Genomic DNA, 16,648 nt, shown 5'->3' with positions numbered 1-16,648 from the left:
CTACTATGACGGTCATAACTCCCTCTAGTGTGTTTCTTGCCTCAAATTGTGAGAGCATGAGAGTCATGAGTTGCATCAACGTTGTTTTTATAAACCTCTTCACTGGATAAAGCTCCCTCTACATTTGAGCATTTAAAGCCATCCTCTCGACCATTAGTGCTAATAGTAGTATAAAATGTATCCTATGACTCAGGGAGAGCGACGAGAAAAAATGTAGACTTAATATTGTCATCAAAGACAATCTTCTGCAATGTAAGCAAGTTGCAAATAGAACGAAACTCACTCAGATGACTACCTGTAGGCTCAATGATGTTAAGATATACTTGCTAGACAAAGACAAAATAATCGTAGACTTCCATAGCTCATCAAGATACTCCAAAACATCAATATCAAAGTCTTTTGGCTTTATGCCTTTTCAATGGCTTAACCTACTTCTTTTTTACCAAGACTTGCCAAATCTATGCCCTCTAGTATTTGAAATAAAGAGATGCAACTTGTCAATGTTAAAAATAGCACTATCCCTAAAGGAACTAGAAGCACTAATCATAATGACTACAAAATAAAGAGAGCGTGGAATGTTCTAATTTCAATAAAACAACCCTCAAATTGAGCCAACCTACCCTCAATAAAATAGCTAAAAAATGAAGTACATCGGTGCTATCCATAAAACTACAGTAAATGAAAACTCAACTATAGGTCAATGCCCAAGACAAAATGCTCCCACTTCTAGGGAAGTCCACATAGGAACTAGCCTTACAATGCAACTACTAGTGACCAATGAAGAGCATACAACTCCAAACACCAAATATTGTCAAAGAACCAAAAGTGTCAGATACATAGATGCATCTTGAACCATGGGGTAACCAAGTGCATAAGCTAACTTTGCATAAGAGATCTCTAAGAAACAATGAGATTTTCTAAGCTGCACAATAGGAGAAGCCTAAGGACAATAGCCTGAAATTTGCAACACATTTTTAAGGGGCTTCCCTACTCTACCTTCATCAGCCCCGCTGTGCTCTAATGTTCCTCCTACTTCTTGGTTAGACTTTGGACAGAGTTCTCCTAGTAGTTGTGGCTCCATCTTGGGTATCATTCGAGGAAGGGATCTTTAGCCATCAATTGTCAGTTATAGAAAGACCTATTGTTCAAAGTTTGAGATAGCAAGCATTTGAATGTCTATGCTTCACTTATGCTTATTCACCAAAGTTTTAATGCTAGGATGATGTATTGATTCTTGGGGATGCTCTATGGATTGATGAGAGCTCATGTTGCTTAGCCACTAGAAGGCTCTTTGCTATCATTAAAAATGGATATTGAGCATATACTTTGAATGCGAGTGCCATCTGTGCTTTCATGCCATTCGAGAATGAATGCTCTTGGATCATACCTATGCTTAGTATTCGTAGTCATGTACGGATATTGTCTTCTTTGAGTCTTGAGTTAAAAATGTTATTTATATGCTCCCAAATGTATTATTTTGTATCTTTAAACTTCTACACATTATGGCATACATGTAATGAGCTTGCTTTGCTCTTGGACACTTTGCTTTGCTTTCACTTGGAGTTCATTCAAATGTTATTGTATAGCTAAGCTTTTAGAGACTATGAGAGTCTCTCATATATGCTCATTGGGTCATGCAAACATTGTATTTGTAAGTTACTAATCACTATGGGTTGATTTCCATTTTATTTTTTGATGTCATGGTATATCCTCTTGTTAGATGTGTTGCTAGTTATGGATATCTGCTTTGTTATATACTAAGCTTCACTAGTAGTGAAGACTCTAATGTTATTAATCTGCATGATAATAGTAGTTTTCATGGCTTTACTTTAAAAAAATTAGTTAGGAGGTTGGAACTAGAGACTGTGCTTCATTATACAAAGTTAAGCCTACTTTTCAAGGCATTAGCTATATTGAAACATTATAAATTAAAGGGCTAGAAATTTTATGGGTACATGTAAAGAAGAATGTGGCTGCTAGGTTGCATCTCTGCAATAATTAGACATAATGATAGGTATGTCGTTTAGACATCGATATAACCCTAACATTGATTATCATACCTGCACAATCACTTTCAAATTCCAAGGCCAATTTATATATTTGTCTAGTAATCTCGAGATTGAACTATTTCCACTTATTAGCCACACATGAGCTAAATGAACACTGAAAAAACAACCAAATGCAAGCATGTTTTTTGTAATTGACATAAAATCCGTTGAAACTTCTACATTGACCAATACATAGAAAAAAATCTTGGAATATTATAAGCTTCACTTTGTTGATAATTATCCACCTAAACTACCACCATCTTGTGGAGACCTAGATCAAAAGATAATACTTTTCCCTAGGGTAACTCCACTACATAAAGCTCCATATAGACATAGTCATTTGCATAAAAAAGAAATAGAAAGACAAATGATTATGTTGCTAAGTAAAAATTTGATGCATAAAAAAGAAATAGAAAGACAAATGATTATGTTGCTAAGTAAAGATTTGATGCATCTTAGTTCTTCCTTGTTTGGTGCACATGTGCTCTTGGTTGAAAAGGAAAGTAAAACTTATAGTCCGATTAGGAGCATATTTGCATATTAAGATGGGTAGATAAGATAAATGAAAGCTCTGTAAATCAAAAGAACATAATAAACACCTTAAATTTAGGTTTGATTTATGGTACAAAAATCAATTGCATGAAAATTCTGATAAGAGATTGTTCTTTCAAAATCAAATTGAGTATTTTGGACAGAGAGTTTCTACTACTGAAGGGATAATTGTAGACCCAAAAAAAATTCAAACCATAAAAGAGTAGCCTATCCCTAAGAGTGTGCATGGAGTTAGATCTTTTCTTGGATTTGTAGGTTTCTATCGAAAGTTTATTTGACTTTTTTATTGGTTACTTTTTCTTTAACTATGTTGCTACGTAAAAGTATTGTTTTTTGATGGGATCCTAGCAACATAAATCTTTTGATACTTTGAAATGTGTTTTGACCCATGCACCTATACTTCCATTGCCGTAATTTTTTCATATTTCTTTCTAGTAGTTACTGATCCTAGGCATACACATAATTTTAATGTAGAACAATCATCTTATTGCCTACAAAATCCAAAAACTCAAACCCTGTAAACAAAATTTTAGTATTTACAATAAAAGACTATCGGGTGTAATCCATGCACTAGATATCTAGAAACATTATTTTATGGGATCTAAAGTTCTTATCAAAACAAACAAGCCATCAAACATTTAGTGAACCAATCACTTATCTCTAATCGTCATATCAAATGTGCTTCCTTCATTCAAAACTTTCACCCCATGATCTAATACCAACCTGATCGCACTAATGTGCTACTATTGAACTTCAAACTTTTGATGCCATGATTCCTATGCATTCAACAAATTCTGACTTTCTTTATCATTTGATAAAGATTTTAGAATCCTAACAACATTATTTTTTATCATCAGAAAGTAATGTGTTATTGTGCCCTTTTAGGAATATTGTAATTACTAAAATGTGTGCACATGCTTACATGGGACATAGAGGAATTTAATCTACTATAGTTACATGTAAAGAATATTTTTATTTGCTTGAAATGAAGCATGGTGTTGCAAAATTCGTGTTTGAATGCATTGTGTGTTAATGCACTAAATGTCATCCTGTATGGATTACTCATACCTTTACCTATATCTAATGGACCACGAGAATAAATCCCTATGGATTTTGTTAGCTGTCTTCTCATAACATCCGCAAACCATGATATGATATAGACTAAATTTGATAAATTCAGTAGATCAGCTTATTTTCTCCCTTGTAAAAAGACCTTGATTGCATCACAAACTACTTAATTTTTTTTAAACACTATCTTTCCTCATCATAAATTTCCAAAGGTAACACTTTCTAATCGTGATGGTCGATTTTGCAATCATTTTTGGACAGAGTTGTTAAAAAATTCAGGTTCTAAGATATTCGCCTTAGCTTCCCACCCAAAGAGTAATTGTCAGAATGAAGCAAAACAGCAGTACTATTCTTGACCTTCTTAGATCCTACACAATTGATAGACCAAACAATTGTGACCTATCCTCTAGTTTTCCTACAACAACCTTCCACCTTCTACTACTACTATGTATGTTAAAAGAAACTTCCTAGACCTATGACCAATATAGCTACTAATGTTCTATCTACTCATACATTAGCGAGTGATCATATGGAGATCCTAGAAGAAGTGATCAGAAAGATTCATTGATCACAATGAAGATATGTAGCTCAAGTAAACAAGAAATGCATGCCTAATATTTTCAAAGAAATTTATTTAATTTGATTACAATGGAAAAGAGAAGCTGAATCCATTAAAAGACATCCAAAAATTAGCTCTAAGATATTATGGGCCATTCCATATTGTTCATAAGATTAATTATAATGCATGTAGATTGGGCATTCCTCCTCATTGGTGTAATGTGCCTATCTAACGCTCTCTTAACAGCACGATTTTGGTGGCCCATCAAGAGAAAGCCTAAGTGATGCAATTTGAAATTCCATTGGAATATCATAGAATTTGCTACTACCTTGTTGGGGAAGGTCTATCCCCTTCCTACAAGAATTGCTGTGAAATCAAGGTTCCTACAAAATACTAAGATCACCTAATAGTTTGTCTAGGGTTGATCATAACAATTGCTTGTGCAATTTTACTTGAACCAAAGTGGCTTTATGCCACATTTAGTTCAAAGGAGGTGAGAAATAAGAGGGAGATAAATCATCTACCCCTCTACCCACACGGTAAAGTCTTATCTTGGCCCTCTAAAATGACACAACGGCAGGATTTATAGAAGAACTTGGATACTGTTGTCCAACTCTCATGAACACAATCAACCCTTCCCCCTTAATTAGTAATATCAACCTTTTAGAAATAAATTTATGGGCTTGCAAGGTTTTCATTATCCTAGTCTACTATCAAGCACACAATAGGCATTAGAACCAAAGCCCCAATGGTTCCCACATGTCTCAAGAGTTAAATCTTGTGTTATGTAGAGACCTCTTGTCACTAAAGAAACTTGTTTCCTAGTGAGGGAATCCTAGTGAGAGATTTGAAGCTTGTCAACTCATCCTTCTCTTGACACTGGGCCACACGAGTCAGATATTTCTTTGCTAAAAGCAAAAATCAAGGCAACCAAGCCTAACTTGAATTGAGAAAACAATCCTTGTCCATAATAGTAATAAAAAAATCTATTCGACAAGGGACAACCAACTTTATGTAAGATAATCTTCCAAGGATTGCAACTACTTGAGAAGTGATGTATAATAATCCCTGGTACTAAGTTGCAAGTCAAGATAACACATATTGAGTCCTTATCATATATCACAAGTTTTTCTCCAAATGATTAATACTTTACCATGCACAATAAATGCTTACTGTCACTCAAGGCATCTATCTTCATTTCTAGTATTAACCCAAGGATCACCAAGTCCCTTATAGGTTCTTCATCCCATGCTTCAAATCCTAGCATGGTGACTTAGGAGTCTAGTTTTGTCTCTAATCCTTCCAAGGGTTTCTAGGCTTACTTCACTTGTTAAGGTCTCAAATGGACATATCTCTCTCCTAGAGACATTGTTAGGTTTTCCTTTTGAGATTGACAAGATGATTCTTTCTCAAAGAAATAGTACTTACCAACAACATTTTTTATTTTTTTCAAACAATTTGTCTTAGTACTACAAGTGCATGCAAAATTTCCTTTAATGTGCATGCTTAGTATAAGTGTCGCAATAGTTTAGCCATGTAATCAAACCCCATATAATCAGTAACATTCATTTTTAGGCGATTATAATATCAAGTTACATCCCTTGTGTTGTATTTTATTTAACTTAATATGAGTTCACTTGATGAGCTTGAATATCAATTGAAGTACATCTTGGTTGTGTGTCTCAAACTTGGTTGTGTGTCTCAAACTTGAAGTACTCCTTGGGTACCATATTGTCCTTTTAGCTTATTGATCTCCTTTGCTCTTTGAGTGTTCTAGCATTTCATTGGTCTTGAATTATTTTTGGTAGTTATTTGACAAAAGAAGATAGTATTAATGGAGACTTGTTATAGTAGAGACTCTTTTCTCCTTGTAATGATGGTTGTGAGATTTGCGAGTAATCTCCTTTACAAGCTCCAAATGACTTCTTCTTATCTCCCCTTGTGCTTTCCTTCTAGTCGCTTATAAATCTATTTCTTGTTATTCGCACTCATCCTAATTGACCCTTTGCAAATTGGAATTAATAGAATACCTCCCTCCATTGTATCTCTATGTGTGTGTCCTCTTTTCTCTTTGTCTAGACGTGGTAGCAACCCCATGGCTAAAGTATTTATTTCTCTTAAAGCCAACATATCAATTATCAGTAGCAGCCCTTGGCTCATCCTTCTCCACATACATAGCATTTCTTTTCTTCTTATTCGTGAATTTATGTTGGTGATATACCTAAGGATTTGCCTTGATGGTATCAAGTTGATGAACAAGGCAACATAACGATTATAACAACCTTCATCTCACAGTTTCCTTTGAGATAATGGTTAAATTGACTATTTATGATAAGGTGGTGTAGATACATTCACAACAGCCAATGAAAATAGTTTGTTCTACATGATGATCAATATGGCAGCACTTTCTTGTGATGATCACAAGGTCCCAATAAGGCGGTTGAACTCAAGGTTATCACTCATTCATCATGCACACAATGGCAACACTTAGCATCAATATCCAATTTACGAGCCCTATAAAGCTTATTCCCTTGAAGGGGCATGAGGCGTTGCATTGTTGTGGAGCATATGCCCTCATGCATCATGGTGCCTTAACCACGTGACACAATGCATTCACATAGTAGCTGAACGTAGGCACACTAGGGCCACACACACATGCACACGCTTACACACTCACAGAGGCATGCACTATATCACATTGCACTCTTCATGAGCAAAGCACGGTGAGTGATACACATCATGGGAGGAGAGAGACTGCGCAACAATGAAAAAAAGTTTATTAAACAAGGAAGACAATGCTGAATTCGACTTATGATCACATCTAATAGCTACCCACCACTCACAATCACATTAATGTTTGATGGACATAGATCCATTGCATGAGACAATGTGAAAATCCATGGTAGCTTTATTTTCATAGGGGCATATGTAGATTTGCCACATTAGGGCAATTCTCATTTTCAAAAGAAACATGATTATCCTATCATATAGACTAGAAGCAACCTATGCAGAATAATCCAATGTATAAAAGGCACTATAAGAGCCCATAATTAGTGCAATTAGACAAAAGTACATCCAATTTATAATTATGAAATGTTTGCATCAACCATTTTTGCATAATCTTGGATTTCTCAATCTCGACTCTCTCATCAAGAAATATATCATTCACATTCGCATTAGAAATGATTTGACATGTGGAATCATGATAAACTTTGAGGGGTTGAAAAATTACCTCAATTGGTGCTAGATGTGATTGTTCACCATCTAAAAGTAAAGTCTCATAGATATTTTCTAAGTATACATACAAAGCATCTATAAGTGTGAAAGTATTGCCATTAGCAACAATCAAGACAATTTTCCCAACTTCTTTAGCACTATAACAGGAGTTATTGGCACATGTGATAGTATTGCCCTTAAGGATATACTCAAGAGAAGTGAATAGACTATGTTGAAAATTAATATCCTCAGTGGCACCACTATCAAAGTACTACACATCTAGATGCATAACAACAGACATGCAATAATCATATAAAGAAGGATCATAACTGCATTGTGCACTAAATGTCCATTTTGTACTCACACAACATTTGTAAATTCCATTTTAGAAGGAGAGGTATCTACAACAGCCATACTGGCCTCTTTCTTCTTAGCCTGTTTTAGAACCAATTCAGAACAATTCTTAATGACATGATCTTTTGCCTTATGATACCTACAATAGATGTTGCTTACATTTTTTTAAATCATCCTTATTACCCTTCTTCGTCCAAACAACATTTGCAAATTTCTACTTTGCTAATAGAAAGTGTAGCTTTTCCTTTACTTTTTTGATGATTGGCTACAAAAGCTTGATTCATGACATGCATAGTGGACTAGCCATAAAATGTAAGATATAGCTTTTCCTTTGCTTTTTTGACAAGCTACAAAAGCTTAATCTATAACATGTGAAATGGACTTGTTTTTCTAAGATTGTTCTTTTTATAGCAAGATAGAAACCAATTAATCAAACAACAAAGCATTTAGATTTTTTTTCATAAACGAAGAGTAGGTATAAAAGTTTGATAAGAATTAGGAAGACCATTGAGAACAATCTACACAAGTGAACTATCTAGCAAAATCTTGCCTACAACAATCTACTCTGGAAGATCTTTATCGAAACATTGTCTATAGAGTTTGCTTCATCCATATGTTCACTCTTTAATTGCTTATGCAAGTAAGCAATAGGTTCCTCATTTTTTTCTTTATACAAACATGCAATGATATCCCAAGCATCTTTAGTTTCCTTATACAAGTGATTGCTCAATAGATAATGCAATCAAGTGATGAGTCTCCACATTTGTGTCATCTGAATAAATTTGTTTAGGAATAGGTGCTGGTGGCAGTGCTTTTGAATGAACTAGAGTGAAACTAAAATCTACAACATCCTCAACATCACCTATTTCTGTTGCACTTACAGTTTCCAAAACACCTGTAAGACATACTTCAATTCCATGTAAAATGCTCCAAAGCTCGTTTGTAACCAATAAATAACACATCATATAATCCCACAATGGATAGTTAGTTAGCTCCATCCAAGTTGTCCTCAAATAGCCAACATATGGAGTTAATGGAGGATTTCTCATGCCATGGGTACATTTGATAAAGAGCACTTAGCCAAACTAGAGTCCTTCCTAGGTTAAGTTGAAACTCAATGTGTTGTATCTCAGTAAATTTTTTAATCGATGTCATAATCCATTCATGAGTAAGATTTAAAGAAAAAAGTTTTGAAAGTTTAAACTTTACAAAATTTCACTCATAAAGATGATACGCATATGTAGTTCAACTCAAAATTTCATTCAAAAGTTTGAGTTAAAGGTCTTGGTATCTACTAGCACTGAAAATATTTTTTTGTGAACATCAATCACAATACGTATTCCTTAAAATTCATGGAGAGGACAAAATGACTTTCTCTATATTTAATGGTGCATTGAAGATTTCCTTTCCTTGGATTATTAAAGCAATAACTTTGTGCAACTTCATAAAGGAAACAACTTCTCAGCTGGAGAATCCTCTATATTGACCGTTTCTTCTCCAATATAACTGCCCTCTATCCTAGGTTCCTCTAATGATTTTGCATTAGCTATTATCTGTGATGAAATGGTGTGATTGTTATATTCTTCTCCTCTAGGACCTCCACTTTCACTAAAATAAGGAAAGTCATCCAAGAATAAGGTAAATTAACAAGTTCAAATTTGAACTATTATATTGCCTCATAGCCCAGCATAGGGTTTGTGTAAAATAATTTGGTATATTTAAACACTTGCCAATCCATAGTAAGGTAATTGTGAATATATCTAAGGTCAATTACATGGATCAAAATATATTTCTACCCAAAAAAGAGTGTGTAACATGTAAAAAATGATAAAAACCATCCAAGAAGAGGGTGAAACAACAAAATTTGGACTTGATACTAATCCGAACTCTACCCAAAAAAGAGTGTCTAACATGTACAAATTGATAAAAACCATCCAAGAAGAGGGTGAAACAACAAAATTTGGACTTGATACTAATCCGAACTCTACTTGTGCTAGGAGGAAATCCAACATTGTTGAATTTCTTCCTAGTGTGCCCTAGGGTCTGGATGTAAGATAATGCATTAACTTTTTCATGGTTGGCATGTTTGAAGATATAGAATTCACTCTTTAGCTAATGCACTCTAGAAACAAATTAAGGGAAAAGCCCCCAGTTAAGAGTTCCATTGTTATGCATGCATTAACTCCAAATCCTCTAAGATGAATTACCTGGGTCAAAGGGTGTTTTTTTCTTGGAGGAGTATGTAAGCTACACTAATGAAAAAAGAAAAAGCTCCAAAAAAGAGTAAGATATAATAAAGAGACTAATCAGAAGGTTTTTGGAGCTCAAATGTGGAAGCCAAACACTTTCTAACACCTCTCTCTCCCCCTAATAAGCTTGATTGTGGTTTCCAAATATTGATTGAGAGTAATAAAATATGAAAAATATAATAATGTTGTGTACAAATAGAAAATACAACAATGTGAATGCAAATACTAGGGAGAGGATATACCTAAGATTTTGAGTACAATGATATAACTATTGGGAGATATTTTTCAACTAACAAAAACAAAAAAACTGACTTTTGAGCCATGGATATTGTCAATGATGTCATGTATAATAACAACTCTTGATTTTCACCATGTGATGCTAGAATAAGAAAGAAACAACAAGCTATCCAAGCAAAATAGATACCACAACAACACCAATGGTGGAGAGAATAATGAAAATAGTCATATATACATCAAACTAGCCAAAACATGGTGAAAACTCTTGTAGCTTTGAGACTCAATGAGAGCACCATAAATTTTATGGCCAAGACAAGTAGACATTATATAGAGGCATGCCTACAATATAAGTTATTATATGATGAACTTCACAGTCATGAAACCATGAATGTATTTGAGAGGAATAGATAGAATATCGAGTACTACAAATATAAAGATGCCCTCGTAAACTAGACATGATGGCTCCTTCATACTCAAAGCCTTCATCCACACAGTAACAACTATCAAACCAAAGCTAAAAAATGAGTAGCATCAACATACCTTCACACATGAGCAAAGCATTATTGAAGCCACATGAGAGGGAGTACCCTTGTCTTTGACCTGCATATGGTATTTCACAAATTCATGAACTCCCAAGGAACACTCTTGCAAGAGATAAGCAACTTTGCATGCACAATAGACTCAACCTTCAACAACAAGTAGTGTCTTCAAATCCATAAAGAGCAATGCCGCTTTATTAATCCTCATCTTCTTTTCTCACATTGAGATCATTACCTTCTTCATTTTCAATGCATTGACTTAGCTCAACATGTGTTGATGTTGCTCCCTGAATTTGCACTCCTTGTGCAACAATGTGTACTCTAATCTTCTTGTCACCTTTGTGTCCTCCAATACAAGGCCATCATTACCATCGGATATCATTCTAATAGGCATATTTAAATTATCACCTCCCCCAAAAAAATCATTTTCATAAGTGGCACTATCACTTCCATTATTGTCTATGTTGGTTGCAATGCTAAAAGCATACCATATTTGGACCTTTTGTCAACAAAAGCATGCTCCTCCTCATCATCCATGATGTCATGGAAATGGAAAACTATGATAGAACCCTCATGTCCTTATCTAATAGGGTGGTGGCCAAAACATGGTACCATGACAAAAGATAACATAGCCTTTATACTTTAAAAGCATATCTAGAAGTCCTTGTTTCCATGCAGCCATATACACACCCCTCAATGTCTCATACACTTGGCTAGATCACCATAATATGTATCCTCATCTCATGATGCAAACATTGACAGTCCATCTAGGTCAAACCCACATGTACTATGATAGTACCCAAAATGTATCTCAATGTCTTCAAAAACCACATGACCTTAACTACTATGATGACTGCTACTACACAAAAAACCATGCTATATGTGGGAGCTTTTGCTCAACCGCCAAGACCCGCGGATCGCTTATTGTTCAAGCGTTCCAAGCCTAGCACTAATGGCTACCTCTCACATAGCCGATAAGCCATCCATATGTACGGGTGTAGTGAGCTTACCTCCATGCCGATCAAGTTACCTCCTCTCCCGCGCACTCTGGTAGCTCCATAATCCAAGTGCAAGCTTCAAGCAAGCTTCATCCTCAAGCTCCACGCTCCAAGCTCCATAGCCGCGAGCAAGAGAAGAGAAGAGAAGAGAAGAGAAGAGAAGAGAAGAGAAGAGAAGAGAAGAAGAGAGGAGAAGATGGAGAGCTTCTCCTCCCCTCACTCTCACCCTCACACACTCACTCCCTCACACTCTCACACTCCCTCTCTCGAGCACAAGCTCAAGCAAGTAAGAAGAAGAAGAAGAAGAAGAAGAAGAGGAGAGCCACTTTTGGCCACACACAAGAATGAGCTTCTCATTCACTTTTCAACTTTATATACAAAACCCTAAATCCCTTTTGGGCGGTCATCCCCTTATCCCATTTTTTACATGGTCGACCGCGGCCTAGGCCCTTTTTCCCATTGTCCTTCTATCTTCCTAGCTTCCTTTCCACCGCCCGTCTACATTTACAAATTGCTTGGGTGAGAGCCCGGTGTGCCTTGAATTAAACCATGATGCGCTTACACTCTTTAACAAAAGTATTGACTTGCGCTTTTCCTTGTGCGCCTTTCTCCCTTATTTAGGACTTTTCTCCTTGTACGCTTTGTCTTCCGTTTCACTTTGCCTTGGCCTTTGTCTTCTGCTTTAGCTTTTTCGAAATTTTCACCTTCGTTCGTTTGAGGGTTAACATTACCCCCTCCTAGACGAGTGCCAGTCCCATGGCACTCATCGGCGTAGGTAGCGGACTTTGGCATGCACTAAAGGCATGGGTGGAAGGGACATTGGTGGTTGCCGTGGAGGAGTGTTGGTGGTGGTGTGGAAGAAGGTCGTTGGGGGCACGTTGGTAGCCTAGGTGGCTGGTGGTAGGGCTGTTGGAGTTGGTGGTAGGGCAGTTCTTTGTTGGAGATTGCACTGATGGCCAGCACAAGTATTGGTTTGTTGGGGGTTCTGTACATGACGATTCTTGGCAGGCTTGCAGGATGATAAAGGATAAGAATTCAGAGTTAGGTATCGATGAAGAGCGAACGACACTTTCGTTGAAGTCTTCAATACCTGCAATTGAAAACCTCTCATAGGTGGTCTCTCCCTAGGGGTAATGCTAGTCTTCTCTATCGTGCACAAGACATAGTTTAATTAGTTTAGGAGACATGTCAAACTCTAAGCAAGTTGAGAGTATTGTCCTGCACCTAAGGACCCAAACTGTGTATATATTTTGGTGCAGATATTATGTGAGTGCTCGTGTATACTTAGATATTACGTAGTTAGAAGACCTAGTTAGAAGACTGCGGGCTGGTTTCTCATAACGATGTGTGGATGAAGCAAAGTTATCCATGTTGAGAAGTACACGTGAAGGTATATGCGCCATCCTTTACATTGTGACTACACGATGTAACATAATTGAACACAGGGACAGTGCACTATCGGTATAGCTGGTAGGTATTGAACCTACGTGATGAGGACAATGTACTTTTCATGGCCATTGGTGCGGTGCTTACCTCAATTTATTGCGATGGTATTAAGGTAGAGTGCAAGAGGGAATAGTGTGAATGGGTCAAGGTGATAGGTCTAACCATAGGCGAGACAAGCTCTCCCTAGGTATGTCCTACCCTTGATGTGCCCTGAACAAGTGTGGGTGATGCTAAGGGCTAGGGGACTAGGGACGGAGCTAGTCGACCAAGGTCACTGGACGCACCTAATTTGAGGATCCCTAGGTGCTGTGCTATGATTGTGGGTGCTTTTTATCTTTTCATTCTTATCTTTTCTTTTTTCCTTTTTTTTTTGGTTTCTTTTTCTTATGCTTTTTTCTTTCTTTCTTTCTTTCTTTTTTTTTTTTTTTTTTTGGACTTGCCTGAGTACAACTATTGCAATAGGTTGAGGTTATCAGCCTTTCAATGGGTTGGAAAATGTCAAGCTTCGAAGGCTCAGGAAATGGATATTATAGTGATGATTGTGCCCTAGCCTCGTTGTTAGAGAATCAGTTGTTGAGATGGGGAGATACGCTTGAGATATTGCAAACGTCTTTGTGACATGTGATGTCGGTACAATTAAGGTAACAATTATCGTGAGCCAACTGTACAGCTTGGCCCAGAAAGAGAGTGTAGCCCATGACTATGCTTTGGGTCATGCGATGTGGGCACTTGCAAGGGTGATTTTTCGCGTTCGGCAGCGTGGCTTTGTCGCGGTTCTTTGTGAGGTTGGTGGTCTTGCAGTGACTTGGGCATTGAACACATTTGCACGAAGACCTGTGTCATCCTATATCCACTTGTCACTTCATGAGAGTATATGCAAGTCGCATGCGTCAAATACAACGAATAAATGTAATCATGTCAAGATATTATTTTTTCAAAATCCTATGATGCTGATTGCGATGCCTATTCCGGTGCTTGTTAAAGATGTGGCATAGATTAGCAATAGATAAGGAAAGTGTGTATAAGTGGCGAGCCTGCCCCTTTAACCATTTAAAGACAAAAAGTTATGGTAGGATGGCCTTTGTTAAGTTGCTTATATATCATTGGGGCTACTCGATTTGCACGAGGCGGGGTGAGTTTAGGTGGTCAGGCGATTGAGACTTTGCTGGGTGAGGGGCTCCTGTGAGGTTGGGCAAGGAAGATGTCGACCGGGACCTGAATGGTGTAGTCCCTGGCCGCAACTGTTTCCAAAATGTTTTTGAACAATGCATCAAATTCTTCCTTGTCTCGAGCCGCCCTGTCCTCTTTCGAGCACTTGGTGCTCGAGCGTCTGTTGGGGGCCTACACAACTGGTGTTGCCACGCCTTGCGTGCTCCCTTGAGCTTCTATTCCCCTGGCCTGGGGATTTTTCAATCTACGTTCGAGGCGGTGTCGCTTGGGGCCTCATTTCTTTGCATACCTTTTGAGGCTAGGCACATAGCGTTTCGGCGAAGGAACTTGTGCTGTATGCCCCTTCGATGGCGGATAACGTCTTTGTAAGCCAGCTGCACTGGGTGCTCCATGTCTGCTACTGTAGGGGGACCTACAAAATGTGAACCAATGATTAGAACTTGAGATAGGATAAAACCATTTGCATGGAAGGGATTATACAATGGGTTATCAAGCGCATATGACGAGGAAGGGAGAGGTGAGGCATGCAGTGGTTGTAGTAGAGGGATGGCCCCTATGATGATGTTCATTTGGCCTCCAACCATTAGCAGATCTTGGCTTATGCCAAGTTGCGTGGACTGGTTGTCAGGGATGGGGCAAGGCTCATCCTCGGAAGGATAGACCGGAAAGGGGAAAGGTGCATAGAAAGGGACGGTACCCTGTCTACACCCTCAGAGATGTTGGTCAGAGCTTCCTATGGTGGTGATGAGAGTTACATGCCCTCCACTTGGAGGCGGGAATGATCACACAACTTCTAAATGTGTGGTGAGAGGAGGACTTGAGGAGCTTAGCCTGTTGAACCCAACTCTTCTCCCTGCGCTTGACTATCATTGCTTGTGCGTGTTGACATTGTCTATACAGGGTCACAAAAGTCATTGTTTAATTATATACATATCTACAAATCCATGTCACTTCACAAGGATAAAAGCCAATTGTAGAACTCCGGATTGTGCTGGAGCGTGGCACACGCATCTAGTACTCGTGGTAGCTTACTCAATACCGATAGATATTTTGCAACATCGAGTAGCATGGAACCTTGTCTGAGTCTACTGGCAACATGTAACTCCTCCTCAGTGAGAACCTTATCAAAGAGAGAGTTCTCTTGGCTAGTTTGAGCTAAGTCCGTACCTCGAATGGCAGTTAGCACTTGAAAGGAAGTTGGTGCCACATAGGTTGGGTCTCTTTGAGACTGCCATTTGGCCAATCACTCCTCTGAGACTGTCATGATCTAGGCTCCTACTTCGGCCATTGCAACGCGGTTTTCACACTAGCGTTGTTCAAATTGACTTCGACCCTTTGATAGTCACTTTAGTTACTCTATCTCTAAAAGATTTGGTTGGCAGAGCACATCATTGAATGTTACAGTTAAGCGTAGTTCGTCGATTTCTTCGTCAGAGATGAGTCGCATGCGTTCATACAAGAGCCTGTTATAGTGCTCGTCAAGATGTTCTTGCTCTTCCCAAGATAAGGGAAATGGCAAGTATTCTTCAAGCTGCTGTTTAGGGAATGCGCCCATGTCTGCCATGACACAGACACATGCAAACACTTTGAGCTTAGCATCCAACTTGGTTAAGTATTCAATGATACTTCTATGTTCAACGAGGGATTGCTCGGTTGCTACATCATGCAAGGTTCTAGGAGTTTGTCTAGGCTTTGGCATAGCTCGAGGCTCAGGCCTAGACGAGCAAGATTGGTCAACGCTAGGATTTCTTATGCTCTTGGGGTTTCCATGTTTCTCCCGAGGCTTTGTTATTGCATCATGGCTCTCCTTGGATGTGACTAGTACAAATTTGTCACCCTGTTGTGACAGCGTTGTATCCACTATTGATTGGTCAATGCGAGTTCTATTGTCGGTGGATTAAGTGTTGGAAGCAACCATTGATGGTAATGGCTGCTTTGATTTTTCAGAGCACACGAATGTGTCTAGGGTTTCACCGCTATTAGGAGAGACATCAATGGGTTCATTGGTGGATGGTCTCGATGCTTTATTCCTTAGCTCTCCAGCGCTCTTGGTCTCGATGTTCATGGGGCCCACAACCACTTGTCGCCTACTGTTGTTTTCACTGTTTTCTCCTCTTTTTCTTGGTCAGTGAAGGTGCATCTCTCAACGAATCAGGACCCTGGACTAGATCAACCGTTGATGTGCTTGGTTGGGCCTCAGCATTTTATTTCT

Source organism: Lygodium microphyllum, chromosome 17 (assembly GCF_053477565.2).
Source record: "Lygodium microphyllum isolate KBCC chromosome 17, Lygodium_microphyllum_v1.1.10, whole genome shotgun sequence".
Lineage (NCBI taxonomy): Eukaryota > Viridiplantae > Streptophyta > Polypodiopsida > Schizaeales > Lygodiaceae > Lygodium > Lygodium microphyllum.
This window is presented reverse-complemented; position numbering follows the sequence as displayed.